Source organism: Mauremys reevesii, linkage group 7 (assembly GCF_016161935.1).
Source record: "Mauremys reevesii isolate NIE-2019 linkage group 7, ASM1616193v1, whole genome shotgun sequence".
Lineage (NCBI taxonomy): Eukaryota > Metazoa > Chordata > Testudines > Geoemydidae > Mauremys > Mauremys reevesii.
The window spans coordinates 46,607,101-46,633,631 of record NC_052629.1 but is presented as its reverse complement, the minus strand read 5'-3'; the positions used below and the strand labels follow the sequence as shown (position 1 = coordinate 46,633,631).

The following is a 26,531-nucleotide window of genomic DNA, read 5'->3' as shown; positions in this document are numbered from 1 at the left end:
TGATTTGGCATGATTTGTTCCTGACAAATCAATGCTGGCTAATCCTTATAACCCTATTATAGACCAGTCAGCCTAACTTTGATACATTAAAAGATTCTGGAACAAATTATTAAACAATTTGTAAGCACCTGGAGGATAATTCTCCAGATCCTCCTTGTTCTCTCTTTTTAAAGATAGGTACTATGTTTGCCCTTCTCCAGTCTTCTAAGACCTTGCCTGTCCTCCATGAATTCTCAAAAGATAAGATGCTGATTCCTTCTTTCTCTGAGGGTTTGTGTCTCAATCATCAAAGAAGTAAAGGCCTTGAAATTCCTCTGGACTTATCACTAACTCTAGATTCTGGCCACAGAGATCCATGCCTTTGTACTTCCAAATGAGATTATAGTTCAGTGCCTTTACAGTTGCAAGTGGAAACAACAAGAAGACTCTAGTATGTGTGTAATGTGGTTGCTAGGGTGACTATGTGTCCCGGTTAGCCCTGGACAGTCCCTTTTTTAAGCCCTGTCCTGGCCATACCAACTTTTTTTGGCAAAACTGGGCATTTATCCCATTTGTTCTTGCCAACGATCATCAGGCAGGCGGCAGGGGAGCTTGGGCTGCCCCGTACATGGGGGAGAGGCTGGCCTTGCGTGAGCAGTGGGCCTCGGGCTGGCCTTGAGGGGGTATCGCATTTTCCCTTTGGGAAAATATGGTTACCCTAGTGGTTGTTCACCTCCTCAATATGATGAGAAAGTGAGTATATGACTCCAGTGCTCCACTAGTTATCAGTGCTAACTCAAGGCCTTGGTCATAAACCACAAAACAACCAATAGATCTGAATCCAGCTACATCAGAGCACTCAACAGGGATAATTCTTATGAACGGGTCTGTGTGCATGGTTTTGGGCCAGCAAATGGGCATGTTTTACATCCAGAGTGCCAGAATCTACTCTTAAATCTCTACGTTTAGGGCCAGGTCTACCCACCAGGACCCAGCCCAAGTAGCGGGAAGATGTGTAAAGATGGGGAATGGAAAGAAATTCTCCCTGAAAGGGTGCAGGGTAAACTCCATTGAGGCTATTCCAGCCACTCTGCAGGCCCCAGCTTGCCCTGTCTGCTGCAGGGGAGAGTTGGAGGAAGGATGCATCTGCCTATGGCTCACTCCCTTTACAGCAGTGGGCAGGGAGCCCTCACAGAGTGCTGAGCTCCATTCAGATAGTGCTCCGGCTGCCCTTCCCAATTACTTGCACAGCAGAACTACACATGTGCCACTGAAGGGAAGCCCCCCTACACTCTCATAGGAGGGATCCGATTTACCCCTTAGTGGAAATGTACCCTGAAATTGTTTTACTTGACATTTGCTTATTTTTTTTCCAATTTTTCTTTTTCAGTTATTTTAACAGCCATAGGGAGCAGATTCCCTTCCTGCCTTTGTTTTCCTATTTTTGCTATAGCAATAACCTACACGGCAGTTCTTTTAGTTTGACACGCTCTGATGGTAGCCAACAAGATGATGAGATGGCAGTGGCAGGCACCAATAAAGGGGACACAGATGTAAAGTTCACAAGAGAAATCCAGTCCTTTCTGGGGGGCTTTCTCTGAAGAAATAAAAGTAAAAAATAAAACCAGGAGCCAACAAGGACCATGGCTGCTAGCACAGCATCCAGGTATTGCAGGAGCTACAGATACACTCTCCAGCAAAAGGACCCATCCAGCTTTCAATGCACTGTCCCGGCTCCACATCCCCTTCTCCTCTACCCACCAGGACAGAGCATGCAGAGGGTTCGGTGATTCCCTCACTGGGTCATGTATCAGAGGGGTAGCCGTGTTAGTCTGGATCTGTAAAAGCAGCAAAGAGTCTTGTGGCACCTTATGGACTAACAGACGAAGTGGGTATTCACCCACGAAAGCTCATGCTCCAAAACGTCTGTTAGTCTATAAGGTGCCACAAGACTCTTTGCTGCCTCACTGGGTCTCACTGATCCAGCTAGTTTGAGGGCAGATGCTGGGATCTACTCCATGAGGAGGTGGGATCCTCATGTGGTAGTTAGGGGGCAGGGGAGGAAGGGCATATGGGATGCAGTCAGTGCAGGGGAAGGATTGATTCAGGATCCCCTGTGTACCAGGGAGATACTGAGCCAGGTTCTGCTACTCAGCAGAGATCACAGCAGGAAGGAGGGTGCTGGTGTTTGGATGAGAGATATTGATTCTACAGCTGTGGTTTATTTAATGAGCCATCCTTAGGCTTCCCTAAGCAGGGAAAACACATTGCTCATACCATGATAAACACAGGACTGGGATCCAACTCCTCTCTGATCTGCATGACAGATACAGTCCAATACCATCAAGGTGCATGAGGCCTTTCCCTCCTTAATGCCTGTGTACATAAGTAAATGATACATGCTTTGAGGTGTAGCAATTGCTTTGCAACATGCTGTTCATCTGGAAAAGCCATTGCCAGCCTGGGACCCAATGCACAGTGAGCCAAGAAATGTAAAGTAGTGGTAGGTAAAATAATAGTAGTCTCCCCAACACATAGGCCTGGTCTACACTAGGAGGTTATGTCAAATTTAGCAGCGTTAAATCGAATTAACCCTGCACCCGTCCACACAACGAAGCTATTTAGTTCGACATACAGGTCTCTTTAGTTCGATTTCTGTACTCCTCCCCGACGAGGGAAGTAGCGCTAAATTTGACATGGCCATGTCGAATTAGGGTAGGTGTGGATGGAATTTGACGCTAATAGCTCTGGGAGTTATCCCACAGTGCACCACTCTGTTGATGCTCTGGACAGCAGTCTGAGCTCGGATGCTCTGACCAGCCACACAGGAAAAGCCCCGGGAAAATTTGAATTCCTTTTCCTGTCTGGCCAGTTTGAATCTCATTTCCTGTTTGGACATCGTGGCGAGCTCAGCAGCACTGGCAACGATGCAGAGCTCTCCAGCAGAGGTGTCCATGCAATCTCAGAATAGAAAGAGGGCCCCAGCATGGACTGACCGGGAAGTCTTGGATCTTATCGCTGTGTGGGGCGATGAGTCTGTGCTTTCGGAGCTGCGCTCCAAAAAACGGAATGCGAAGATCTACGAGAAGATCTCCAAAGCCATGACAGAGAGAGGATACAGCCAGGATGCAACGCAGTGCCGCGTGAAAATCAAGGACCTGAGACAAGGCTACCAGAAGACCAAAGCGGCAAACGGACGCTCCAGATCCCAGCCCCAGACATGCCGTTTCTACGAGGCACTGCATTCCATTCTAGGTGTGGCCGCCACCACTACCCCACCACTGACCGTGGACTCTGAGGATGGGATAGTGTCGACGGCCGGTTCCTCAGAGATGTTCGCGGACGGGGAAGATGAGGAAGGAGATGAGGAGGACGAGGCAGTCGACAGCGCTTACAATGCTGATTTCCGACGGCCAGGATCTCTTCATCACCCTCACGGAGATCCCCTACCAACCCTCCCCAGCCGTTAACCTGGACCCTGAATCAGGGGAAGGATCAGTCGGTAAATGCTTTAAACATGTAAACATTTATTTTTAACAGAACAGGAATATTAACTATGTGAAAAGAAGGTCAATATGTACAGGGATAGAACAGAAATCCTCATGGGAGATCTCCACGAAGCTCTCCTGGAGGTAATTGAAAAGCCTCTGCATGAGGTTCCTGGGGAGCCCCAGTGGAGGGAGAACATGTCGCAGTACCAGCGCTCACACAGCGAACGGGAGGACAGAGCTCCTCCATGGTAGCACACTTTTCCGCGCCAGGCTATCATCAGGTATTCGGGTATCATTGACTCGCAGAGCATGGTGGCATAGGGCCCTGGTTTTTGCTGGTTTTCACGCAGCATGCGGTCTTTATCTGTGTCACTGATCCTCATCAGGGTGATCTCGCTCATGGCGCCCTGCTTTGAATTAGGGGAATATTAGTATTGGGACTGCTTGCCTGTTCCTTTACATAACTGTAACCGGTGGTTTACAGCCACATGGTGGAGGCGGGACAGGGGCAGCATACAGGGATCTTTCCCGGGGACAGCCGCGAGGGGGTGGGACAGGGGCAGAGTTCATGCTTTCCGGATTGCCGGCAGCAGGAACTGGCCAACGCTAGGAGCATTGCTTTGACCGTGAAAGGAGGGCACTGCTATACATTAAGTTTTAAGCAGCCAAAAGTCTACGGCTTACCATGTCTGCCTGCTACATGAATTCTGCTGTCCTGCCCCGCTTGTCTGATCTCCACTGCAAGACCCCAGGCACTGAATGCGAAGGCCGAAAAGTCGACCTTGTCCTGAGTGCGCATGAGATAGGTGCTGTGCATGGTCTTGGTCACAGAGACAGACTAGACTATGTTCATTGTTCGCAAAAATGTATCTTTGTAAGGAATTCACTCCCTTTTTCCCATCACACAGCTGCGACTGTCTCCCGACCTACTCCGGCATCCCCCTCACAGAGGCTGGTGCAGATTAGGTGGCGAAAGAAAAGGACACGGGACGAGATGTTCTCAGAACTTATGGGCTGCTCCCGAGCCGAGGAGGCCCAGCAGACCCAGTGGAGGGAGAACATGTCGCAGTACCAGCGCTCACACAGCGAACAGGAGGACAGGTGGCGGCAGGAAGACCAGCAGGCGACTCAAACGCTGCTTGGACTAATGAAGGAGCAAACGGACACGCTCTGGCGCCTTGTGGATGTTCTGCAGGACCAGAGGCAGGAGGACAGAGCCCCACTGCAGTCTATCTCTAACCACCCTCCCCTGCCACAAAGTCCCATACCCCCCTCACCCAAAGTACCAAGAAGGAGGGGCGGCAGGGGCCGTGAAAACTGTCACTCCACCCCTGCAGAGTGCTCAAGTACAAGAAGGCTCTCATTCCCAAAATTTTGATAAGTCCTTTCCTTCCCGCCTCACCCAAGCCCCCATCCCAGTTTCATCCCCTAACTGTCTAGTTGATAATAAAAAATACTTTTCTGCTAATTACTGTTTCCGTCATGTTCTTTTAGAGAAGACTGTGTTTGAAGGGGGAGAAGGGGGTTGGTAATTGGACAGGACAGTCACCTTTACCAGGGTACAGACACGGGAGCAGGTTCAGCAGCAGATCACACATACAGTACAGTCACTAGGCATCCTGGTCAGTCTGGGAGGTGGTTTTCATGTTCTGGGGGGGGGGGGGGCTATGTGACTTTGTGGCGGGGGAGGGCGGTTAGAGATCTGATGCAGCGGTCCTTATCCTGGATCACAGAGCCACGCAGCAGGGGATCTGTAACCGTCCTCCCCCGCCACAAAGTCACATAGCCACCACACACAGAGTCCCAAAAAGGAGGGGTGGCAGGCTCCGTTGAAACAACCAGTCCGCCACTGAGGACCACTCTAGGAGCAGGAGCCTGTCATTCCTCGAGTTTAGAAGCGGTCTTTGCAGCACTACACACCCTACCCACCACACTCTGCGTCCCAGTTTCAACCCTTTACCGCGAAATCAGTAATAAAGAAAACGGTGTTAATTAACAAAGTTCCATGTATTTTGTTTTTAAGCGTGCATTGGAAGGGGGGGGGGAACGGGGTGAACGGGGTATGTAACTGCAGAGGATAGTCAACATTAGCTGGGTAAAGAAACGGGGGCAGGTTCAGCTTCTCTGTAAACAAACTTAATAGTCACAGGTTACCCTGCTCACTGAGGAACCTAGCTTTCAAAGCCTCCCGGATGCACAGCGCTTCCCGCTGGGCTCTTCTAATCGCACGGCTGTCTGGCTGGGCGTAATCAGCAGCCAGGCTATTTGCCTCAACCTCCCATCCCGCCATAAAGGTCTCCCCCTTGCTCTCACAGAGATTGTGGAGTACACAGCAAGCTGCAATAACAATGGGGATATTGGTTTCGCTGAGATCTGAGTGAGTCAGTAAGCTTCTCCATCTCCCCTTGAGACGTCCAAAAGCACACTCCACCACCATTCTGCACTTGCTCAGCCGGTAGTTGAAGAGTTCTTTGTCACTGTCCAGGGCGCCTGTATAGGGCTTCATGAGCCAGGGCATTAGCGGGTAGGCTGGGTCCCCGAGGATCACTATAGGCATCTCCACATCCCCAACAGTTATTTTGTGGTCCGGGAAAAAAATACCTTCCTGCAGGCGTCTAAACAGACCAGAGTTCCTGAAAACACGCGCGTCATGAACCTTGCCTGGCCATCCGACGTTGATGTTGGTAAAACGTCCCCTATGGTCCACCAGTGCTTGCAGCACCATTGAAAAGTAGCCCTTTCAGTTAATATACTGGCTGGCCTGGTGGTCTGGTCCCAGGATAGGGATGTGAGTTCCATCTATAGCCCCACCGCAGTTTGGGAATCCCATTGTGGCGAAGCCATCTATGATGACCTGAACGTTTCCCAGGGTCACTACCTTTGAGAGCAGTAGCTCAACGATTGTGTTGGCTACTTGCATCACAGCAACCACCATGGTAGATTTGCCCACGCCAAAGTGGTTCGCTACTGACCGGTAGCTGTCTGGCGTTGCAAGTTTCCTGAGGGCTATGGCCACTCGCTTCTGCACAGTCAGGGCTACTCGCATCCGGGTGTCCTTGTGCTTCAGGGCAGGGGACAGCAACTCACACAGTTCAAGGAAAATTCCCTTATGCATCCTAAAGTTTCGCAGCCACTGTGATTCATCCCAGACCTGCAGCACTATGCGGTCCCACCAGTCCGTGCTTGTTTCCCAGGCCCAGAATCGCCGTTCCACAGCATGAACATGACCCATTGCCACCATGATCTCCACAGCGCGGCGTACCGTGCTTTCTGAGAGGTCTGTGGCACTCTCAGACTTCATGTCCTCACCGCGCTGCCGTAGCCTCCTCGCCCGATTTCTCAGCATCTGACTGTGAAAAAGGTGGACGATAAGGTGCGAGGAGTTGACAACGGCCATAACTGCAGCGATGATCGCAGCGGGCTCCATGCTCGCAGTGCTGTGGCGTCCGCGCTGTCACTCACCAGAAAAGTGCGCGAACAGATTGTCCGCCGGCGCTTTCAGGGAGGGAGGGCGGGAGTGACGGTTGAATGATGACAGTTACCCAAAACCACCCTCAACACATTTTTTCCCCCAGCAGGAATTGGGGGCTCGACCCAGAATTCCAATGGGCAGCAGGGACTGCGGGAACTGTGGGATAGCTGCCCACGGTGCACCGCTTCCAATGTCAACGCTTGCCCCATTAGTGTGGACTCACAAAGTCGAATTACTGTCCTTAGTGTGGATACACACGTTCGACTTTGTAATATCGGTTCCACAAATTCGATTTAAGTAGAATCAAACTACTCTGGTAGTGTAGACATACCCATACACACTGACACGTGAAGAGAAGCAACCTCCATATCTATATCTGGGAGGTGGTCTCCAACCAGAGCACTGCACCCAACCCAACCACCCCTCCCTAGAGCCCAGATCCCAGTTGGGACCCTTCTTTCCCCCAAAGCTGTGTGGAGAAGCAGTTACCTGGGGACGGGTTAGGGAATCTTTGCAGTCCCTGGGCTCCTTGCTGCAGGAGGTGTTGGGATGTGGGGGGATCAGAGACTTCATGGAGACAGGGTGAGCATTAGCAGGCTATTAGGACAAATTCTCTTTCTGTGGCCACAGATTCCCTCAGCAGTGGAACCTGTATGGATCTAGTACACAAGGAAGGGCAAGATTCCAGGAGGTGCAGTGTTCAATTCACTGCTGGGGCTCCTACGCTGTGGGAGGAAGCAGGAGTGAGAGAGAGAAGGCATGGCAAAAGAATCGACCACTCTTAGCTTCCTCCCATTTGGAACACAACTAAGGCCATGGAGCCCACGCCTATCTACCCTCATTCTAGGGCAGAGAGTTAATTGTGTGCTAATTCAATTCTCAGAGTTTTTTGTGTAGGGTAAAGTATTTGGATTTTGTTTTAAGAGTATAATGCTCAGTTTTATATGAGGCGTAGACCCACACACTGTCGTATTGTAAGTGACATTTTTGCTGTCATGGTTTCCTGGAAGGTGGGGAAGCCTTGTATCAACTTCCTTTTCTACATACTGAAATATATCAGCAAGTAACATTTAAATGCACCTTGTGCAAGCCAATGGTGTTGCACCCACTTTCACTAGGACTGAGTTTGGAATGGTGTTAAGCTTAACTCAGAATTCTCGTCTTCCTGTCAACTTAAATCAGGCATGAGTTATTATTTTAAAGTAGCATTTTCTATTTAGCACTCATCTACGTATACACACAGTAAGAGAAAAACACAGCCTCTATTCACAAAGTAATAGCAAATTTACTTAAAAACCCTGCAGCTTTTCCCAATAGAAGCCTGGCACTCTTATGAACAGAACTGCTGTTATGGGAACAGATTACTGTTTTAAAGTAACTCAAATATCCGTGAAGGGTATTTTTGCTCTCGTCTATTTAACACTCTATGCAAGGAGGCATAATATGTCCTAAGCCTACTATTTACAGGAGTGAGAATATTCCAGGTATGGAATATTCTAAGGTAATATCTTTTTTTAAAAAGAAAGAAGAGGAAGAACTTGCAATATTGTCTGTTATCGATTAAAAATAATAAAGCCACAATGATTTTTTAAAAAACATTTCAGTTTACATGTTGTCTAATATCTTTTCACTATTGTCTCATCATCAAGATTAACATTAAATCAAATCATGAATTATTCATGGAGTCTGAATAAATGGAATTAGCCTTTCTAGCACTCACTCTGTAAATCGCATCTTCTGGATAAATGTGGTTGGGGTTTTTTTCCTGTTATGTCTGAACACTAGAAATAATGACCTGGCTTGCAGCTTTGCTAGATTAGATCTTCTTTGGGTGATATTTTAGAGGAACACGGGTCTCATCAACCAACAAGATGTCAGCTCTGCCATCATTCCCATTAGCTTCCTAACTTCCAATACTTGCCCTGTCTGTCCCTAAACTGTAGCTTAATTTCTAGTAGCCATGGTACCTGGAGCTCAGATGATTTGTTGAAATTGACTCATTATCTACTGTGTTGTAACAGCAGTTAGAAACTGAATGACATTCAATTAAAATGATATTAGCAGCTCAGGAGTGATTTTGTTTAATTTACTCCTACTCAGATGTAAAAACATTAGCAACTTTTTTAATTGGACCTCATAATGTCTAACTCCTACTCAAATGCAATGAAATTAAAGACTTTGGTGGCTAAATACCGCTTAATTTACTCCTACCCATCTATAATGACATTAAAGATGCTTTGGGGTAGATATTGTTTCCAATCATTTTTATTCAAAAGAAATCTGAGCTTATAGATACTATTATTAAGAATATAATAAAATCATACAAGAAATGTATCTATACAGTAGGGGGTCAGTGGTTACCAGTAATATTAAAAAGTAATCATTCATTTTCAATGCAGGGATATTAAAAAGTAATATATTAAACAAGAATTTGCAAAGTTTTCAGTTGTTCACAATCTGTTCAAGGGCAGGGGTCTTTTATTATGTGTGTTTTTATGTGAAACAGTTAACAACTTGTTTCTTCTGCACTTGATTTAAAAATCTTCATGTGGAATTTATGTGATACACTTTTGTCATTATAAGAATAGACCACCAGCATATATTCTAGCGATGAGGCTCATTTTCCTCAGTAACTGTTTTGTAATACAGCTTAAAATGTTTTCACTTTAAAACAGTTAAAGTGCTATGTGGTTCCGTGTTGTATCATCTGCCTTGTAAAGATGACTCTTGTCCTACACTAGACTTGATGCCCAATGGACTCCAGCAAATCTAAGAACTTGCTCCATGTTTTGTAATACTGATGCATATTGGACCTTATTTGGAGCCAAATCCTGAATGCATCCCTTATTCATGCAAAAGTCACATTGACTTTGAGCAGGATTTGGGCCTTGGTATATTATCTCATTCACCCTTTAAGAGGCAAATGCAATAAAAATTCCTTCCCTTCCTACCAGCACCTTTAATTTTTAAAATGGAAAGAATTTTTCAAAAGGCTTGTTTGTTTTTCACCATTCATGCTGTTTTTTCACTTTGGTAGAGCAAGACTGTGATTGGCCCCGGCATAAGTAAGCAAGGGGAGGGCAAAATGAGTTTTCTTATTGTGCCCTCAAACAGCAACTGGTTACAATGACACTACCAAGATCTGGTTGAGGCTACAATTGCAGCTGGTGCTAGGCAACAGACACATTGTGGAAGGTTCTCCACCTGCAATCTCCACACAGCCATAACACAGCCACTAAGTTAGTCTTGTTGGCACCCAGCTGGAGGATGGTGCAATGGTCACACTCCACTCTGTTTCTGAAGACACTGTGTGTTGCAACATAATCTACCATAGACTTCATTGTACTTACTGGCAGCTAAAATAAATCACATGCGAGTACTTTAAACCAGAATGCTCAGACTTCACATAACAAAGCCCTATGTATATAGGAAATACATAGGGGTTATGTTATAACTGCTAAAGTCTTCTGTAGTGTATAGGAATTGGGAAATAACCCTTTAAATAATTTGGGAGCCCTCTAGTGGGCCTCCCTGTCTTCCATTGCAGAAGTCACCAGATCTCAACAGAGCAACAGTGTATATATGCAAGCTGGACTTGCATGATTGTATATAGTTAGTAAATATATAAATCTCTCTATCTAGATAGAGAGATATTTGAAACTCAACTGTGTCTATATTAAAAATATGAGAAAGCAAACACATAATTACAATGGAATCTCTTCCTGAAACTGGGTGACTTTCTTGCTTGTGCGTAGCTTAAGTATCAGCAGATAAGGAAATTCACTACCTGGAAAGATAACGGAGCAAATAATCAAGCAATCAATTTGCAAACACCTAGAAGATAATAAAGTAATAAGTAACAGTCAACGTGGATTTGTCAAGAACAAATCCTGTCAAACCAACCTAATAGCTTTCTTTGACAGGGTAACAAGCCTTGCAGATATACCACAGCTATAGCTTCCCACCTATCCTGACTGACTGTAATAAGGCTTTTGATACTGACTCCCATGACCATATCATAAATAAACTAGGGGAATACAGCCTAGATGGAGCTACTATAGTAGGTGCATAACTGGTTAGAAAACTGTTCCCAGAGAGCAGTTATCACAGTCAAGCTGGAAGGGCATATCAAGTAGGGTCCTGCAGGGATCAGTCCTATGTTTGATTCTGTTCAGTATCTTCATCAGTGGTTTAGATAATGGCATAGAGAGTATACTTATAAAGTTTGCGGACAATACCAAGCTGGGAGGGGTTGCAAGTGCTTTGGAGGATTGGTTTAAAATTCCAAATGATCTGGACAAACTGAAGAAATGGTCTGAAGTAAATAGGATGGAATTCAATAAGGACAAATGCAAAGTACTCCACTTAGGAAGAAGCAATCAGTTCCACACATACCAAATGGGGAGTAATAGCCTAGGAAAGGGATCTGGGGTCATAGTAGATCACAAACTAAATATGAGTCAACAGTGTAGCACTTGCAACAGCAAAAAAGTGAACATTATTCTGGGATGTATTAGCAGGAGTGTTGTAAGCAAGACACGAGAAGTAATTCTTCTGCTCTACTCTGCGCTGATATGGCTTCAACTGGAGTATTGTGTCGGTCCTGGGCAGGGGCGGCTCTAGCATTTCCGCCGCCCCAAGCAGGGCGGCACGCCGCAGGAGGCGCTCTAGCGGTCGCCGGTCCCGCGGCTCCGGTGGACCTCCTGCAGACGTGCCTGCGGATGCTCCACCGGAGCCGCGGGACCAGCGACCCCTCCACAGACATGCCTGCGGGAGGTCCACTGGAGCCGCGGTCCCAGCAGACCTTTCGCAGGCATGCCTGCGGGAGGTCCGCTGGAGCTGCCGGCCGCCCTCCTGCTGGGACGCCGCCCCAAGCGCGCGCTTGGCGCGCTGGGGTCTGGAGCCGGCCCTGGTCCTGGGTGCCACATTTTAGGAAAGATGTGGACAAATTGGAGAAAGTCCAGAGAAGAGCAACAAAAATGATTAATACCAACATGACCTTTTAGGGAAGATTGAAAAAACTGGGTTTGTTTAGTCTGAGAAGAGAAGACTAAGAGGGGACATGATAACAGGTTTCAGTTACATAAAATGTTGTTACAAGGAGGAGGGTGAAAAATTTCTCTCATTAACCTCTGAGGATAGGACAAGAAGCAATGGGCTTAAATTGCAGCAAGGGAGATTTAGGTTGGACATTAGGAAAAACTTCCTAACTGTCAGGGTAGTTAAGCACAGGGACAAACTGGCTAAGGAGGTTGTGGAATCTCCATCATTGGAGGTTAAGAACAAGTTAGACAAACACCTGTCAGAATGGTCTAGTTATTACTTAGTCCAGACTTGAGTTCAGAGAACTGGATTAGATGACATTTCAAAGTCCTTTCCAGTCCTACACTTCTATGATTCTATAAGGAAGGCAATTTTATCACAGAAACTCATTCACAATCCTTAGTATATTTACTGCAGAGTCGATTAATACAATTCCCTATAACTGACAGGATCAGATATTACATCTGTGCTTTTGACTTCCTGTTGTTCGCTATATATTCCCCTCCCTCTTCTTTCTCCCATCTTCCCCATCTAAAGCTATTTTGCATGGCAGAAATTAGAGAGCACAGGTGCTACAATGGAGAGTAGCCTGAACTTCGATAGATAATTTTAGAGGATATAAACAGAAAAGGGGGCAGAACAGAAGAAAGCACATGACAGAACAAAGAGGCAGTAAAAGGAGAAAGATTGAAAATATGAATCAATGATTCAGACAATCCAGTGTCATTTAGGGTTGAATTATATAAACAAAAAATGTGCTGGGGATTTTTCACTGGCTTCAACAGCTTGGAAGCTAGATGGATTGTTAAGTGAAACCAACGCTAAAAAAAACCTTGCACATATTTTGAAAATAATCAGATGTCCTCAATACATATAGGGTATGATATATTTCTAGATACATAGCAGAAATGAAGTATGTGTCTATATGGACATATTATAAGGATTTGATCTGCAAAACACTTCACCTCAAGCTTAATTGAACCATGTGAGTAGTCCCATTGAATTCAATAGTACTTTTGAAGCCACTGGGACTGCCCATATCCTTAAAAGTGCTTTGCTGCATTGGGGCCTAAATATCCACACATATATAGGTAGGTTTGATCAACGCATTTCACACATGCAAAAAAATAGAGAAAGTAACTCCACTGGGAAAAAAAAGCCTCTTAGTTATAGCCACACTAGTTTTCAAGGATGAACAACATAACCATAGCTAAGGATATGATTTTTGTCATGGATTACATAACTTTAACAGACCTCCATGACTTCTTTGGCTTCAGCCCTGGTGGCATGACTTGGACTGTTAGTCCCCCCGGGTATTTTTAGTAAAAGTCAGGGACAGGTTGCAGGCTTCTGTGAATTTTTGCTTATTGCCCATGACCTATCCATGACTTTTACTAAAAATACCCAGGACAAAATCTTAACCTTAACTATACACCATATGCAGCACTAGCAACCACAATACAGGGAGGTAGCATGGTTTGCTGGATGAGGTACTGCCCGGGGACTCAGAAGCCCTGAGTTCAATCCCAGCTCTACCATTGGCCTACAGCAGGTAAGTTACTTGCCCTTTCTGTGCTTCTGCTTGTCTAAAGGGGGTAATGATGCTGACCTCCTTTGTAAAGTGCTTTGAGATCTATGGATGAAAAGTGCTTTATAAGAGCTAGAAATCATGACAACCACAAATTCATTGACACACTTATTGTGGTGTTAGTGACAAGTGTGAGTATCTAGGCATTTTTAATGTGCCCATAACCATAGAACCGGAGGACAGCTAAGATTAAAGAGGCAATCAACCCCCATTACCTGGTGATACTTCAACAAAGTGTGCATGGCAAAGATGTGAGAGGAACAGTTTGGTTTTGTTCTCTTTTATTCTCCTTCAAGGAAGTTATTGTGGAAAGCTAATGCAAACAGATGGATCTTTCATTTTGTTCTGAAGGTGGTGAGGGGCGCGATCATTCCCATAGCTTATGGGAGAGAGTTGCATAGCTGTGGGCCAACCACTGAGATGACTCCATTACTTGCACCTACAAGGCTTACCCTGGGCACAATTATTTGCAGTGCCTCTAAGGAGCTCAGCTGTTGTGATACGGACTGGGAACCAGTGCAGTGTATGGAGCACCAGAAAGGAGCCTTCTTGATGCTTGGTGCTGCTGTATGTTATATCATCTGAAGTTTTTTCCAGAGTTCACTCTCCAGCCCCACCCCAATACAGGTACATATATTGTCAGTGTATCAGAGCTGGTGTCATTGATTTTCCTGCCTCTCCACATTAGCTCTATTAAAGGGACAGGATTTCTAAGCACACCATGACACCAACAATTAATGCAGCAGTGATTAATATAGATAGAATGTGATTCCTATTTGGGCAATTTTTCTTAAAATTGGGTGAAGGAAAGCAGTTTTAATACTTACTTAGTTAAGTTCAGTTTAAAGAGACACTAAAAACAAAAGAAACTCTTCAGAGAATAAAGAGAATTAAATAAGGAATAAATTACTTTTTAAGCCAGATTTTTAAAGGCCTCAGCTTGGCCTTCATTGTTGCTGTCACAATTTGCATTTAGCATTTGCATATGCAACTAATTTCAAAACATTTATTTTGTGTCCATCACCATGATATTTGAACAGCTCGCGTGGATTCAATTGACATCATCAAGATCTCACTAGCAGAAACCAAACATCAGGCTCCCCTGCAGTATAGAAGTTACCCCCCAAAAAATACAGCTTACTCAGATAAGGCGGCCTGGGCAAAGAGGTGCATCCTATAGCTTTTTCTGAGGATGGCAGATTCATACTTAGTCTTATTTCTGCAGGGTGTGAATTCCAAAAGGCAGGTGCATTCAGGTACACACACGTCAAGGGGATCATCAGTTCATTAGTGCACTGAATGCCACTGGCAAAAATGGAGGCTGCTTTTCAAAATCAGATGTGACATCTTCAAAACATTGTTCAAATCTTAAAAATCCCTACCCTTGAGGATACCTTTATTAAAGTTAGAGAGGAAATGGTCATTTTAATGCATGTTGTGGGAGGGGGGGAAACAAGAAGAAATACATCTGATAATTAATAAGGTAATTTCTGAGTAATTGTTTACTCATGATCATGCAAGATTTTAGCATTAATACAAGTCTTGTGTGTATGGTCCTGTATACTGATTTACTGACTCGCTCACATTACTGTATCTGACTCAGTTCCTTCTCTCCATCCCTCTATAAATAAACCTGTCAAATTTTCTGAAACGAAGAGCTTACTGAACAATAGAGATTGCCTACTTTGCATGCCATGTACAGCAATTTTTGCTAATCATGTAAAAACCCAAGATAAATGTAGAATCTGTATAGGTAGGTTGGAGTTGTGTGTGTAGCAATTACATCCGCTTTTTCATTGCTTTATTCATTTTCTGTAAGCTGAGGATGGGTAGAAAATGCTACAAGAAAACATGTTGCATAGCTGCTAATTATTTCTTTTCTACCCTTCATTTACAAGTATACAGTATCTGAGCAAGAATACAGCTGAACCTATACATCACCCTGGACTATGGTATTTCTTTTTATGATTTCGTTAACAAAAGGTGTTCATGAATCAGCTAAAAGTCTCACTTCATAGTTAGATGACGCATTTTCTTCAACTAAACAATCCACAGTTACAAATGGCAAACAGGAAGAGCACATCTGTGGAAAACAAGCCTCTTAAGCTGAAAGCATGAATAATGATGATGTGTGGGTTGTGTTTTCTATACCGCAAACTCTGGGAAGACCTTTCTGTGAACAGCTATCTGATAACAATTGAAGAGGCTTTAGTGTTCCTACTTGCCTCCCACAGCCCTTTGTATCAGCAGTTTGGCAGAAAGAGCATGACAGTAAGATTCCTTTGTCATTTTTGACATTTCAGGTACTGTAACTGCACTCCTTAGGCACCATAGAAATTTCTACCACCAAGGTAAGTCACAGCTGCACAGAAGTCAGAGCTTTCTCGGTGGGTAGTCTAAGATTTGGTCTACACAATACGATTTGGTCAGCGTAAGATGCCTTGTGTTGACCTAGCAGTAGAAACATCTTTGCTTAAATTTGGCTCCTTCTGACGTAAGTACCTCTCTATGCGGATTTAGTAACACCACCTCCCTGAGCAGCATAGAGTCCTGGTTGATGTAATTAGGTCAATACAGGGTCGGTGTTGATGCTGCATTGCTTATATCAATTGTTACTGGCTTCTAGGAGCTGTCCCACAATGCCTCACATTGACGATACAATCACTCCTGGTGAGGGCCTGCATCACCAACACAAGGAGCCAAGCATGCACACACAAGCAATTTAATAACTGTGGCGGCTGTATGCCGATGTAAGTTAGGTCAACATAATTTTGTACTGTAGACATGGCCTGAGACTGTGGCATGAACTCCCACACATACAAGGGCCATCACAAGCCTCATTACCTCCCCCTCCACTTGCAAAGCACTCTTCTTCAACCCGCCTTTCAGTGCTTACTGTGCAATGAAAGAGGTATCAGGGCTCAAGTAATTTTTTTTTTTTTAAAAACACATTCATGACTGACGCAGCAAGCCCAGAGTTGCCGGGCTCAGCTCTGGCACAAACTAAGCACTGCTGCTTTCTTTACCATAAACACAGAGCAACATGTAGGATTTTGTGTCTGTTTTGTCTTTTAAATGTACACTACATATACAGTTCTATCCCTGGGGGGAGAATGAGAGACAGAACAAACCACACGACAGAGGTTAGTCACATGTCTTAGTGTGCTACTGGGAGATGCTCAGATACTACAGTGACAAGAGCAGTATAAGAACCTATAAGGAATGGGAACTGAAGCTCAATGAAAATACAATTAGGAGTCCTTGTGGCACCTTATAGACTAACAAATTTATTTGGGCATAAGCTTTCATGGGCTAAAACCCACTTCATCAGATGCATGGAGTGAAAAATACAGTAAGCAGTATATACACAGCTACCACTCTGAAACCTGAAGCTCAATGGGCATTCTTTTCAGCTTGTAACAATCAATACAATATAAGTTTACTTTTGGGACATGTAAAAACACTTTAGGTCCTAATAGCCAACATAAAGTTGGAACACAAGCAAATCTTTCTTAGGTGGCTTATGACAGGAAGAGAGAGACCTATAAGCTTTTTTCTACATGGGTTCACATTAATAGATCCCTGTGATTAGTCATAACACTTCATCCATCATATTAGGGACTGCCAGAAAGAGACAGGCCAACAATTGTAACATTAGAAGATGTGAGTTAGCTGCTTTCACCAAACCTAATTAAGTCAGCATCAGGCCCAGCTATATTTACATAACACTGCTATGAAAAAATAAAGCACCATTAACCCTGAATATCAGAGCAAGTTAAAGTAACACGCTTTGACACTGCCAAAGGACAGACTTCTCTAGCTAAGAACAGAATCACCTACAGAACTGGGGGGTGGGGCAAAGAGAAGTTTCTCATGCCAAATGAAAGGGGCAAACATTTGACACAGCCAAGCTCAATTTTTCAGGAAAACACATTCCTTCTCTGCTAAAGGGAAGGACCCAAATGCCTCTGCTGATACATGACAGACCAGCTGTCATCCCATCACATCCCTCCTTGTCAGTCATCTAAACAGACAGCCAGGGTTCAGGATGAGTTTTTCTGTGATTTCTCAAACCAAGTTGTACTTTTCTTCCCCCTCATCCAAATCACAGTGTCACAGGACAGGTCTCTCTCACCCTGGATTCCTCACTGCAGTGAGCCCTTATACACTCCCATGATGAGTTCTACACTATCTGCTTTATTTACAACATTCTACATCAGTGCTTCTTCCCACAGCATAAAGTTTTTACTGTCTCCTCAGAGAGAGCACTTTCCCACCCCCAAAATCCCAAGCTCCTTTGACCTCTCCTTCCCCCGACCTCCTGTCTCTCTATAAACTATCCTCAGCTGATGAGCTGAATCACCCTTGTTAATCAGTTAATCATCTGGTGCTTAATCAATTATCTTGTCAATTTGGCCCATGTGGGGATGCTTATAAAATGCACAGAGTGGTGAGCCAACCTTGGGCTACTCCTATTTTATCATATCTAGTCACTAGATGCATTGTCAATAAGCACCTCACTAGTTTATTTATACCTTTCAATCTCATCTATATTGTTTAAACATGCTGCAGCTCCAAGGTAAAGCAAGAATTTCTCACTTCTGAAAAATGGACACAATTTAAGTAAAATAACCCTGAGCACTCTGCTACAAGCAGAGAATGCTTGGACCCCAGCCTCTCACTCATAGCTGTATTTGAGAAAGAATGCAGTAGTTCAACTGCTCTCCTCCACTACAGGTTTGGAGACTCAAGCACATTTTGTGGCCTTCTGGACCGTGTAGGGTAGCATGAGGGTCTTTTCATGGGAAATAAGCAGCAGAGGCAGGTAAACTCTTCTACAACGATCCTGTGATCATGCCAATACCTTTTGTAATAAAGGAATAGAGAGGATAGACTATACAAATGGAATTGTTTCTAAATAAATTCAAGTCATATGGGTGTATGTTGGTCTCATCTCAGACCTTTACCCCAATGAATAGTTTCACCTTCTCTTACAGAATAGGCCTCAGCTGACATCAGTCAGTTGCACCATCTTATTTCATCTGAATTTGGACTACAGTGTCCATAGATCCTGATCATGTCATTCTCAATGTTCTTTGTCAACTGGTAAATGGCAGGCCTATCTATATACCCCATCTTGTTGATGGACTTGTGTCCCGCTGGTCTATAACACATTGCCAACTTTAGCCCAGTGAAGAATGATGAAGGAATAACCTCATGAAATCACCTAACAGAGAGACCTCCTGTGATTCAAGTAGAAATCAATGCCTGGCCAGATGCTGATACACAGCACTGCTTAGATTATCAACTCCACAGTTTAATTAAGACCTTTAAGCAGCCTTCCAAAGCAGTTAAGGTTTCAGTTTACAACTTCCAGTTAAATACAGTTTAATACCGTAAACTCTTGAAAGTAGTAAATTCAAAAACTAACTTCATCCCATTTTTTATAAAATGTTTAAAAGGGGCCATTTAAGTTATTTTAATATATTGCTATAATTACAGCAAAAAGTTCTAGTTAGGGTTGCCAACCCTCCAGGATTGTCCTGGAGTCTCCAGGAATTAAAGCTTGTTAATTAAAGATTATGTCATGTGATGAAACCTCCAGGAATACGTCCAACCAAAATTGGCAATGCTAGCTTCTAGTCTTCTGCCTTACGCACAGAAAATAACCCACAAAAATTGTAATTCCTGTGAAAAGTTAATGGAAGGTGGGAGGCAAAAGGAAGGTTTCTAATAGTAAACTTCACAAGGGCTCTGATCCTGTATGGATTCACTTGACACACTGTGATTAATCCCTCTGAAGCCAATGGGAGCACTCAGAACGTGTAAAGTTAAGCATATACATAAATCTGTGAAGAATCAGAGACTAAATGGCTACATGATGGATGCCTCTGGAATCCTACACATTCTTCATCTTCTGTATATGTAATGTTTGTGTTCTAACAATATTAGGGTTTTACTCTGTGCTGAGTTATGGGGGAAAGAATATATACAGCATAAGACCTATATGTGCTCTACTTACCTGCAGAACATAGGGCCAGGTCCTGAAACTGGTTCTGTGCTGATAGATTCCTGCCCCTGCACAAAGCTCCCCTTACTTCAGTGCCTCAAAAAAGGGGACTAACTGTGTGGATCCAATTGTACAACCAGGGTCTTAGGCACTAAGGCTACAATTCAGGAAAGCTCTTACGAATGCACTTAAATTTTTTCCTGAATAGGGATTAACTAAGCACATGCTTAAGTGCTTTCCTGAATTAGGGCCTAAGGCCTCAATTTATCAGTCCATACTCATTCAGCAAATAAGGTGATACTTAACAAACATGTGGTTATATCCCATTAACTTCAGGGGGATCTAAACATGTTTTTAAATATTTTAGTGAATAGGGATGGACTTAAGTGCTTTGCTAGATTAGATCTTATGTACCTTTACACATTTAAAAAGTGCCTAGAGATATTGCCTAACATTTATTTTAATATAATTGTTTAATTTGAGGTTTATAGAGCCATGCATAAAGCATTTGTTATTCCACCTATAAAAAAAATGATCCATTAACTCTGACAATATTTTTAGTACATATTTTGTTACAAAAGCATTAAGACAAGTTATGAATCATTCTGGCATTATATGAGTTAATAGAATACTATATATTTTTCAGGATTATTAATATTTAGTGTCTTTCAGTAAATTAAAAAATCAAGCTTAACTAAAGTTAAAAATATCTGATGATACAGTACACAGAAGATTGTAAATGTATATTAATGGATCTTTGCACAACTGACTTGATTTTTTTCGTTAATCACTCAGAACCATGACAAACATATATCAAGACTTCAAATCCTTTTTCATCCAATCTTCTGACATTTCATTATTATGGTTACCTGATTAATGGATGCAATAATATATGTGGCATGATATGATATGTTCACATTAAATTTTAATCAAATATTACTAAATTCAGAAAACATTAAGTAAATCATGACTGATGAGGCAATATTGCTGTACTGTCATATTGATGGTTAGAAAAACTCACTGGTGAGAGTTACAGATTAAGGAAGTGAATCTTATGAGGAAATAGAAGTATCTCAACTTCAACTAGTTATGCTCTTTTTACACTGTCTGATAGCCAAAGGCTGGCTGCTAGAGCCATCCAAAGTATTTCAGTGCCAGCAACTAGCGGGTGTGTTTTTTTCTCCTTCCAGTCATCTCCCCTTTTCAACTAATGGAGTAACATTCACTATGCAGCAAATCCTGCCCCTGCAAAAGGATCCATGTGCAGTGGAACTGATGATTCCTCTATGCAGGTGCGGAGGTCATGGGGAAACTTGGCAAGGAGCATAAAGAACATTGCTGGGCTATGAGGGGGGATATCTGAGCCATAGAGATGCCTTTGCCACAAGCCCTTTTCCCCAAATTTGCCCCCTATGTTGGGTGGGGGAAAAGATGTAGGAGATAATATGATGACTCTACAACACTAGAAAATTACCTTATGTAGGGAAAATCCTCCACCAGCCAGATCCACAAACTAGGGAGGGCTTGCAGAGGGAGACCAGAGAATCCGACTCTACTATTGTAGACAGCAATTTAGCTTTTAGCTTTCTCTTTTGCTAAGTCAGGGAGGAACCCACCTATTTTAAAATCTGGAGTCCATGTATATTTGATAATATTTTTTATATTATGTTTTTAGTTGGTGGCAAGGAGCCCAGAGCTCCGGATGGGCTTTTTTTTGTGGTTGTATTTTTAAATACAAACAGAGAGAATTATATTTGGCTATGTGCATTTATCCATCTTGTAAAAAAAATGATGGGAAATAATTTAAAATATCCTAGACTTGCCTAGCTCCTACATCTCTTCCCCTAAATTATCTTCTACCCACTCTCCCTGAGAGACTCAATATGCTAATGGTTTTTTTCCCTGTCACTGTTTCTCTTTAGAATGACTATATCATCCAGGCAGGGAACAAACTGCACACCATGTGAGGTAAGTGACCGAACCCAGACCAAATACTGAATGCCAAATATCAAAAAACTCCACCAGAGAGGTCCTTTGGGGCCATCTGCCTGTCCCAAGTCAGGGTAAAGGAGGAGGGTTGGGCGTGGGGCTAGCAACTCCACCCTGTAAAAATCAGCTTGCTACAGAAATGCCAACAATAGAGTTAGCAGAGACTTTTAGCCTAGAAAAAGAAGGGTCTTCAACTCGAAGATGCATGACGCTGGGTGGTGAAAGCCGCGAGGAAGCCACTAAGCCGATCACCCTTCTTGCAGCCAGGAGGATTACCATCGGCACATGGAACGTGAGGACCATGTACGAGTCAGGAAAGACGGCGCAGGTTGCAGCAGAGATGAGGAGCAACAACCTGACCCTACTAGGCATTAGCGAGACAAGATGGACGCAAGCTGGACAGAGACGACTGTTGACAGGAGAGCTGTTGCTGTATTCAGGACATGAAGAGAGCGACGCACACCACACACAGGGAGTAGGCTTCATGTTGTCCAAGCAGGCACAGAGAGCACTGATTGGTTGGGAGGCACATGGTCCCAGGATCATCACAGCATCCTTCAGAACTAAAATGAAGAGGATTAAGATGAATGTGGTTCAGTGCTACGCTCCAACCAATGACAGTGAAGAGGAGGACAAAGACTACTTTTACAACAGACTCCAGAAAATATTAGAGACTCTCCCAGACAAAGACATTACCATCCTTATGGGAGACTTTAATGCCAAAATTGGACCTGATAACACAGGATACGAACAAGTCATGGGGACCCATGCTCTGGGAGAGATGAGTGAGAATGGAGAGAGATTTGTGGATCTGTGTGCACTTAACAACCTGGTCATAGGAGGCAGCATCTTTCCTCACAAGCGGATCCACAAGAGTACCTGGGTATCGCCAGCAGGCATGACAGAAAACCAGATCGACCATGTCTGCATTAGCAAGAAGTTCAGAAGATCCTTGCAGGACGTTAGAGTTAGAAGAGGAGCAGTCGTGGCGTCCGACCATCACTTAGTGGTGGCCAGATTGAAGCTGAAGCTGAAGAAGAACTGGATAGACGCGTCAGACAGAAGAGCGAAGTACAACGTCAACCTTCTGAAGGACCATAAGACCAAGGAAGATTTTGGATTGACGCTGAAGAATAAGTTTTCAGTACTACAGGATCGGTCTGAAGAAGAGGAAGACAGTGTACTCAACAGATGGCAGAAAGTGAGAGACACACTTAGGTCAGCATGCCAGGAAGTGCTTGGAATTAAGAAACACCAGCAGAAAGAGTGGATCACAGCAGAGTCCTTGACAAAGATAGAAGACAGAAAGAAGAAGAAGGCAGCAGTCAACAACAGCAGGACTAGAGCAGCAAAGGCCAAAGCTCAAAAGAGTATGCTGAAGCCCACAGAGCAGTGAAGAGGAATATTAGGAAGGACAAGAGAGATTATGTGGATGGACTGGCAGCAGAAGCAGAGCAGGCAGCATACAGCGGTAACATGAAACAGCTGTGCGATACCAAGCGACTGTCTGGAAAGTTCAGCAAGCCAGAACGTCCCGTTAAAGACAAGCAGGGAAAGTCTATAACAGGAATAGAACTACAGATGAACAGATGGGCGGAGCACTTTGAGGAACTCCTGAACAGACCAGCACCACCAAATCCACCAGACATCGACCCAGCCAACGAGGACCTCCCAATCAATTGCGATAAACCAACCAGAGACGAGATCAGAAAAGCCATCACCATGATGAAGAACAGGAAGGCGGCTGGACCTGACGATATCCCAGCAGAGGCCCTGAAAGCAGACCTGGATGCTTCAGTGGAAATGCTGTACCCCCTCTTTGAGAAAATATAGGAAGAAGAAGTGATTCCGGCTGACTGGAAAGAGGGATATCTCATCAAAATCCCCAAGAAAGGAGACCTCAGCAACTGTGCCAACTATAGAGGAATCACACTCCTGTCGGTGCCAGGGAAGGTCTTCAACCGAGTCCTCTTAGAGAGAATGAAGGATGCCGTCGATCCACAGCTACGAGATGAACAGGCAGGTTTCCGGCAGAACAGATCATGCACGGACCAGATAGCAACGCTCCGCATCATAGTCGAGCAGTCTATGGAGTGGAACTCCTCGTTGTACATCAACTTTGTTGACTATGAGAAAGCATTCGATAGCATGGATCGAGAGACCCTCTGGAAGCTCCTTCGGCACTATGGCATCCCAGCAAAGGTGGTCAACCTGATCAAGAATTCATACGACGGCATACACTGTAGAGTGATCCATGGAGGGCAGCTCACAAACAGCTTCCAGGTGCGAACCGGAGTCAGACAAGGATGCTTGTTGTCACCACTTCTCTTTCTTCTCGTCATCGATTGGATTATGAAGACATCCACTTACAAGCGTAGGAATGGAATCCAATGGTCATTGTGGACCCAGTTTGATGACCTGGACTTTGCCGACGACCTTGCACTCCTTTCGCACAGTAAACAGCAGATGCAAGAGAAGACCAACGTAGTGGCAGCCACGTCATCACAGGTTGGCATCAACATCCACAAGGACAAGACCAAGATCCTTAGGATCAATTCCATCAGCAACGACCCAGTCACACTGAATGGAAGCCCCCTGGAAGAAGTGCAGTCCTTCACCTACCTAGGTAGCATCATCGACCAGCAGGGTGGCACAGACGCAGACATCAAAGTAAGGATTGGTAAGGCAAGAGCAGCCTTCTTACAGCTCAAGAACATCTGGAGCTCCAGAGAGCTGTCTTTGGCAAATAAAGATTCGACTGTTCAACTCCAACGTGAAATCAGTCTTACTGTATGGAGCTGAAACCTGGAGGACAACCAAAACAACCACCAGGAAGATCCAGACCTTCATTAATAGCTGCCTCAGAAGGATTCTCCAGATCCGCTGGCCAGACACCATCAGTAACATCCACCTCTTGGAGAGGACCCATCAACTCCCAGCAGAGGAAGAAATTAGAAGGAGAAGGTGGGGCTGGATAGGACATACACTCATAAGCAGCCAACCAACATCACCAGACAGGCACTGCAGTGGAACCCCCAAGGCAAGCGGAAAAGAGGCCGCCCAAGAAATACCTGGCGACGCGACCTTCAGGTTGATAGCAAAAAAATGGGCTATACCTGGAACCAGCTAGAGCGAATGGCCCAGGATAGAAGACTCTGGAGATCTGTGGTTGGCGGCCCATACCCCGGTTGGGGTGACGGGCATGAATGAATGAATGAAATATCAAAAATTTTAAAGAGCACTGCCTACAACAAGATTTCAAACAACAACTTAAACAACAACATGTGATAAAGCAAGTTACCTCAAACAATGTGGAAACCCAAGGGATAGAGCTGTCAAAGGGCTCATTCAAAGCTGTATGTTCATTGTATTAAAACCCCTTATTGAATATATGTAAAGTTTCAGGGGGCAAATAGAGAAGGAGAGTGCAGAGTGTAGAGCTGGCTTCTTCCTTCCTTTTTCCAATTGTTCTTATCTTAAAACATAGAGACTTTGGCATTCTTACTGTAGGGCAGTATTGCTTTGCAGAGTTTTCACTGAAGCCAAGATGTTACCTGTTGGGCTCCAGTTTAGGTCATGTGAAGGAGTATGTCATCACTGCCATTTATACCTTTACAGAGCACCATCTGGTGAAAGGAAGGCTGTACTGCAAGGAAGGCAACATGATCTAATTGATAGGCCATTGGACTTGAGGTCTATTCTCATCTCTGCTACTGACTGCTGTTTGACCTTGGGCAAGTTACTTTACTTTGCTCTGCCTCTGTTTCGCCTCCCACCCTTTCTCTGCTTTGTCTATTTACACTGTAAGATTTGTGGGGCAGAGACTATCTCCTACCATCTGTATGTACAATACCTAGCACAGTGGGTCCCTGACACCATTTGCAGTCTCCAAACACTACTAGAACATAAGAATGGCCATACTGGATCAAAACAACAGTCCATCTACCCCAGTATCCTGTCTTCCGACAGTGACCAATGCCAGATGCTTCAGAAGAAATGGACAGAACAGGCAGTCATCAAGTCACCCATCCCCTGTCATCCACTCCCAGCTTCTGGCAGTCAGAGGCTAGAACACCCAGAGCATGGGGTTGCAGCCCTGACCATCTTAACTAATAGCCATTGATGGATCTATTCTCCATGAATTTAGCTAATTCTTTTTTGAACTCCTTTATAGTTTTGGCCTTCACAGCATTCCCTGGCAATGAGTTCCACAGGTTGACTGTGTGTTGTGTGAAGAAGTACTTCCTTTTGTTTAAAACTTGCTGCCTATTAATTTCATTGGGTGACATCTGCTTCTTATGTTATCTGAAGGAGTAAATAACACTTCCTTATTTACATTCTTCACACCATTCATGATTTTATAGACCTCTATCATATCCCCTCTTAGTCATCTCTTTTGCAAGATGATAACCCCAGTCTTTTTAATCTTTCCTCATATGGAAGCTGTTCCATATTCCTAATAATTTTTGTTGCCCTTCTCTGTAACTTTTCCAATTCTAATATATCTTTTTTAAAATGGGGTGACCAGAACTGCGCACAGTATTTACAGTGTGGGAGTACCATGGATTAATATAATGGCATTATGATATTGTGTGTCTTATTATCTATCCCTTTCCTAATTGCTCGTAATGCTGAGTGGATGTTTTTAGAGAACTATCCACAATGACACCAAGATCTCTTTCTTGAGCAGTAAGAGCTAATTTACATCCCATAATTTTTAATGTATAGTTGGGATTATGTTTTCCAATGTGCATTATTTTGCATTTATCATCATTGAATTTCATCTGCCATTTTGTCACCCAGTCACCCAGTTTATTGAGATCCCTTTGGAACTTGGCAGTTTGCTTTGGTCTTAACTCTCTTGAGTAATTTTGTATCGTCTGCAAATTTTGCCACCTCATTGTTTACCTCTTGTTCCAGATCATTTATGAATATGTTGAACAGCACTGGTCCTAGTAC

At 44.1% G+C, this 26,531-nt stretch overlaps 1 long non-coding RNA gene across 7 annotated transcripts in view; it reads right to left on the bottom strand.

Moving 5' to 3' along the window:
* LOC120369375 overlaps positions 1–26,531 on the bottom strand; it is a 102,945-nt gene that overhangs the window by 61,711 nt on the left and 14,703 nt on the right. For 5 of the 7 annotated variants that reach the window (XR_005583118.1, XR_005583122.1, XR_005583123.1 and 2 more), the window contains exon 2: positions 10,651–10,729. The exons of the other annotated variants lie outside the window; for them this stretch is intronic. This is a non-coding gene — a long non-coding RNA (uncharacterized LOC120369375). The remainder of the gene's footprint in view (positions 1–10,650; positions 10,730–26,531) is intronic. 7 annotated transcript variants of the gene reach the window in all.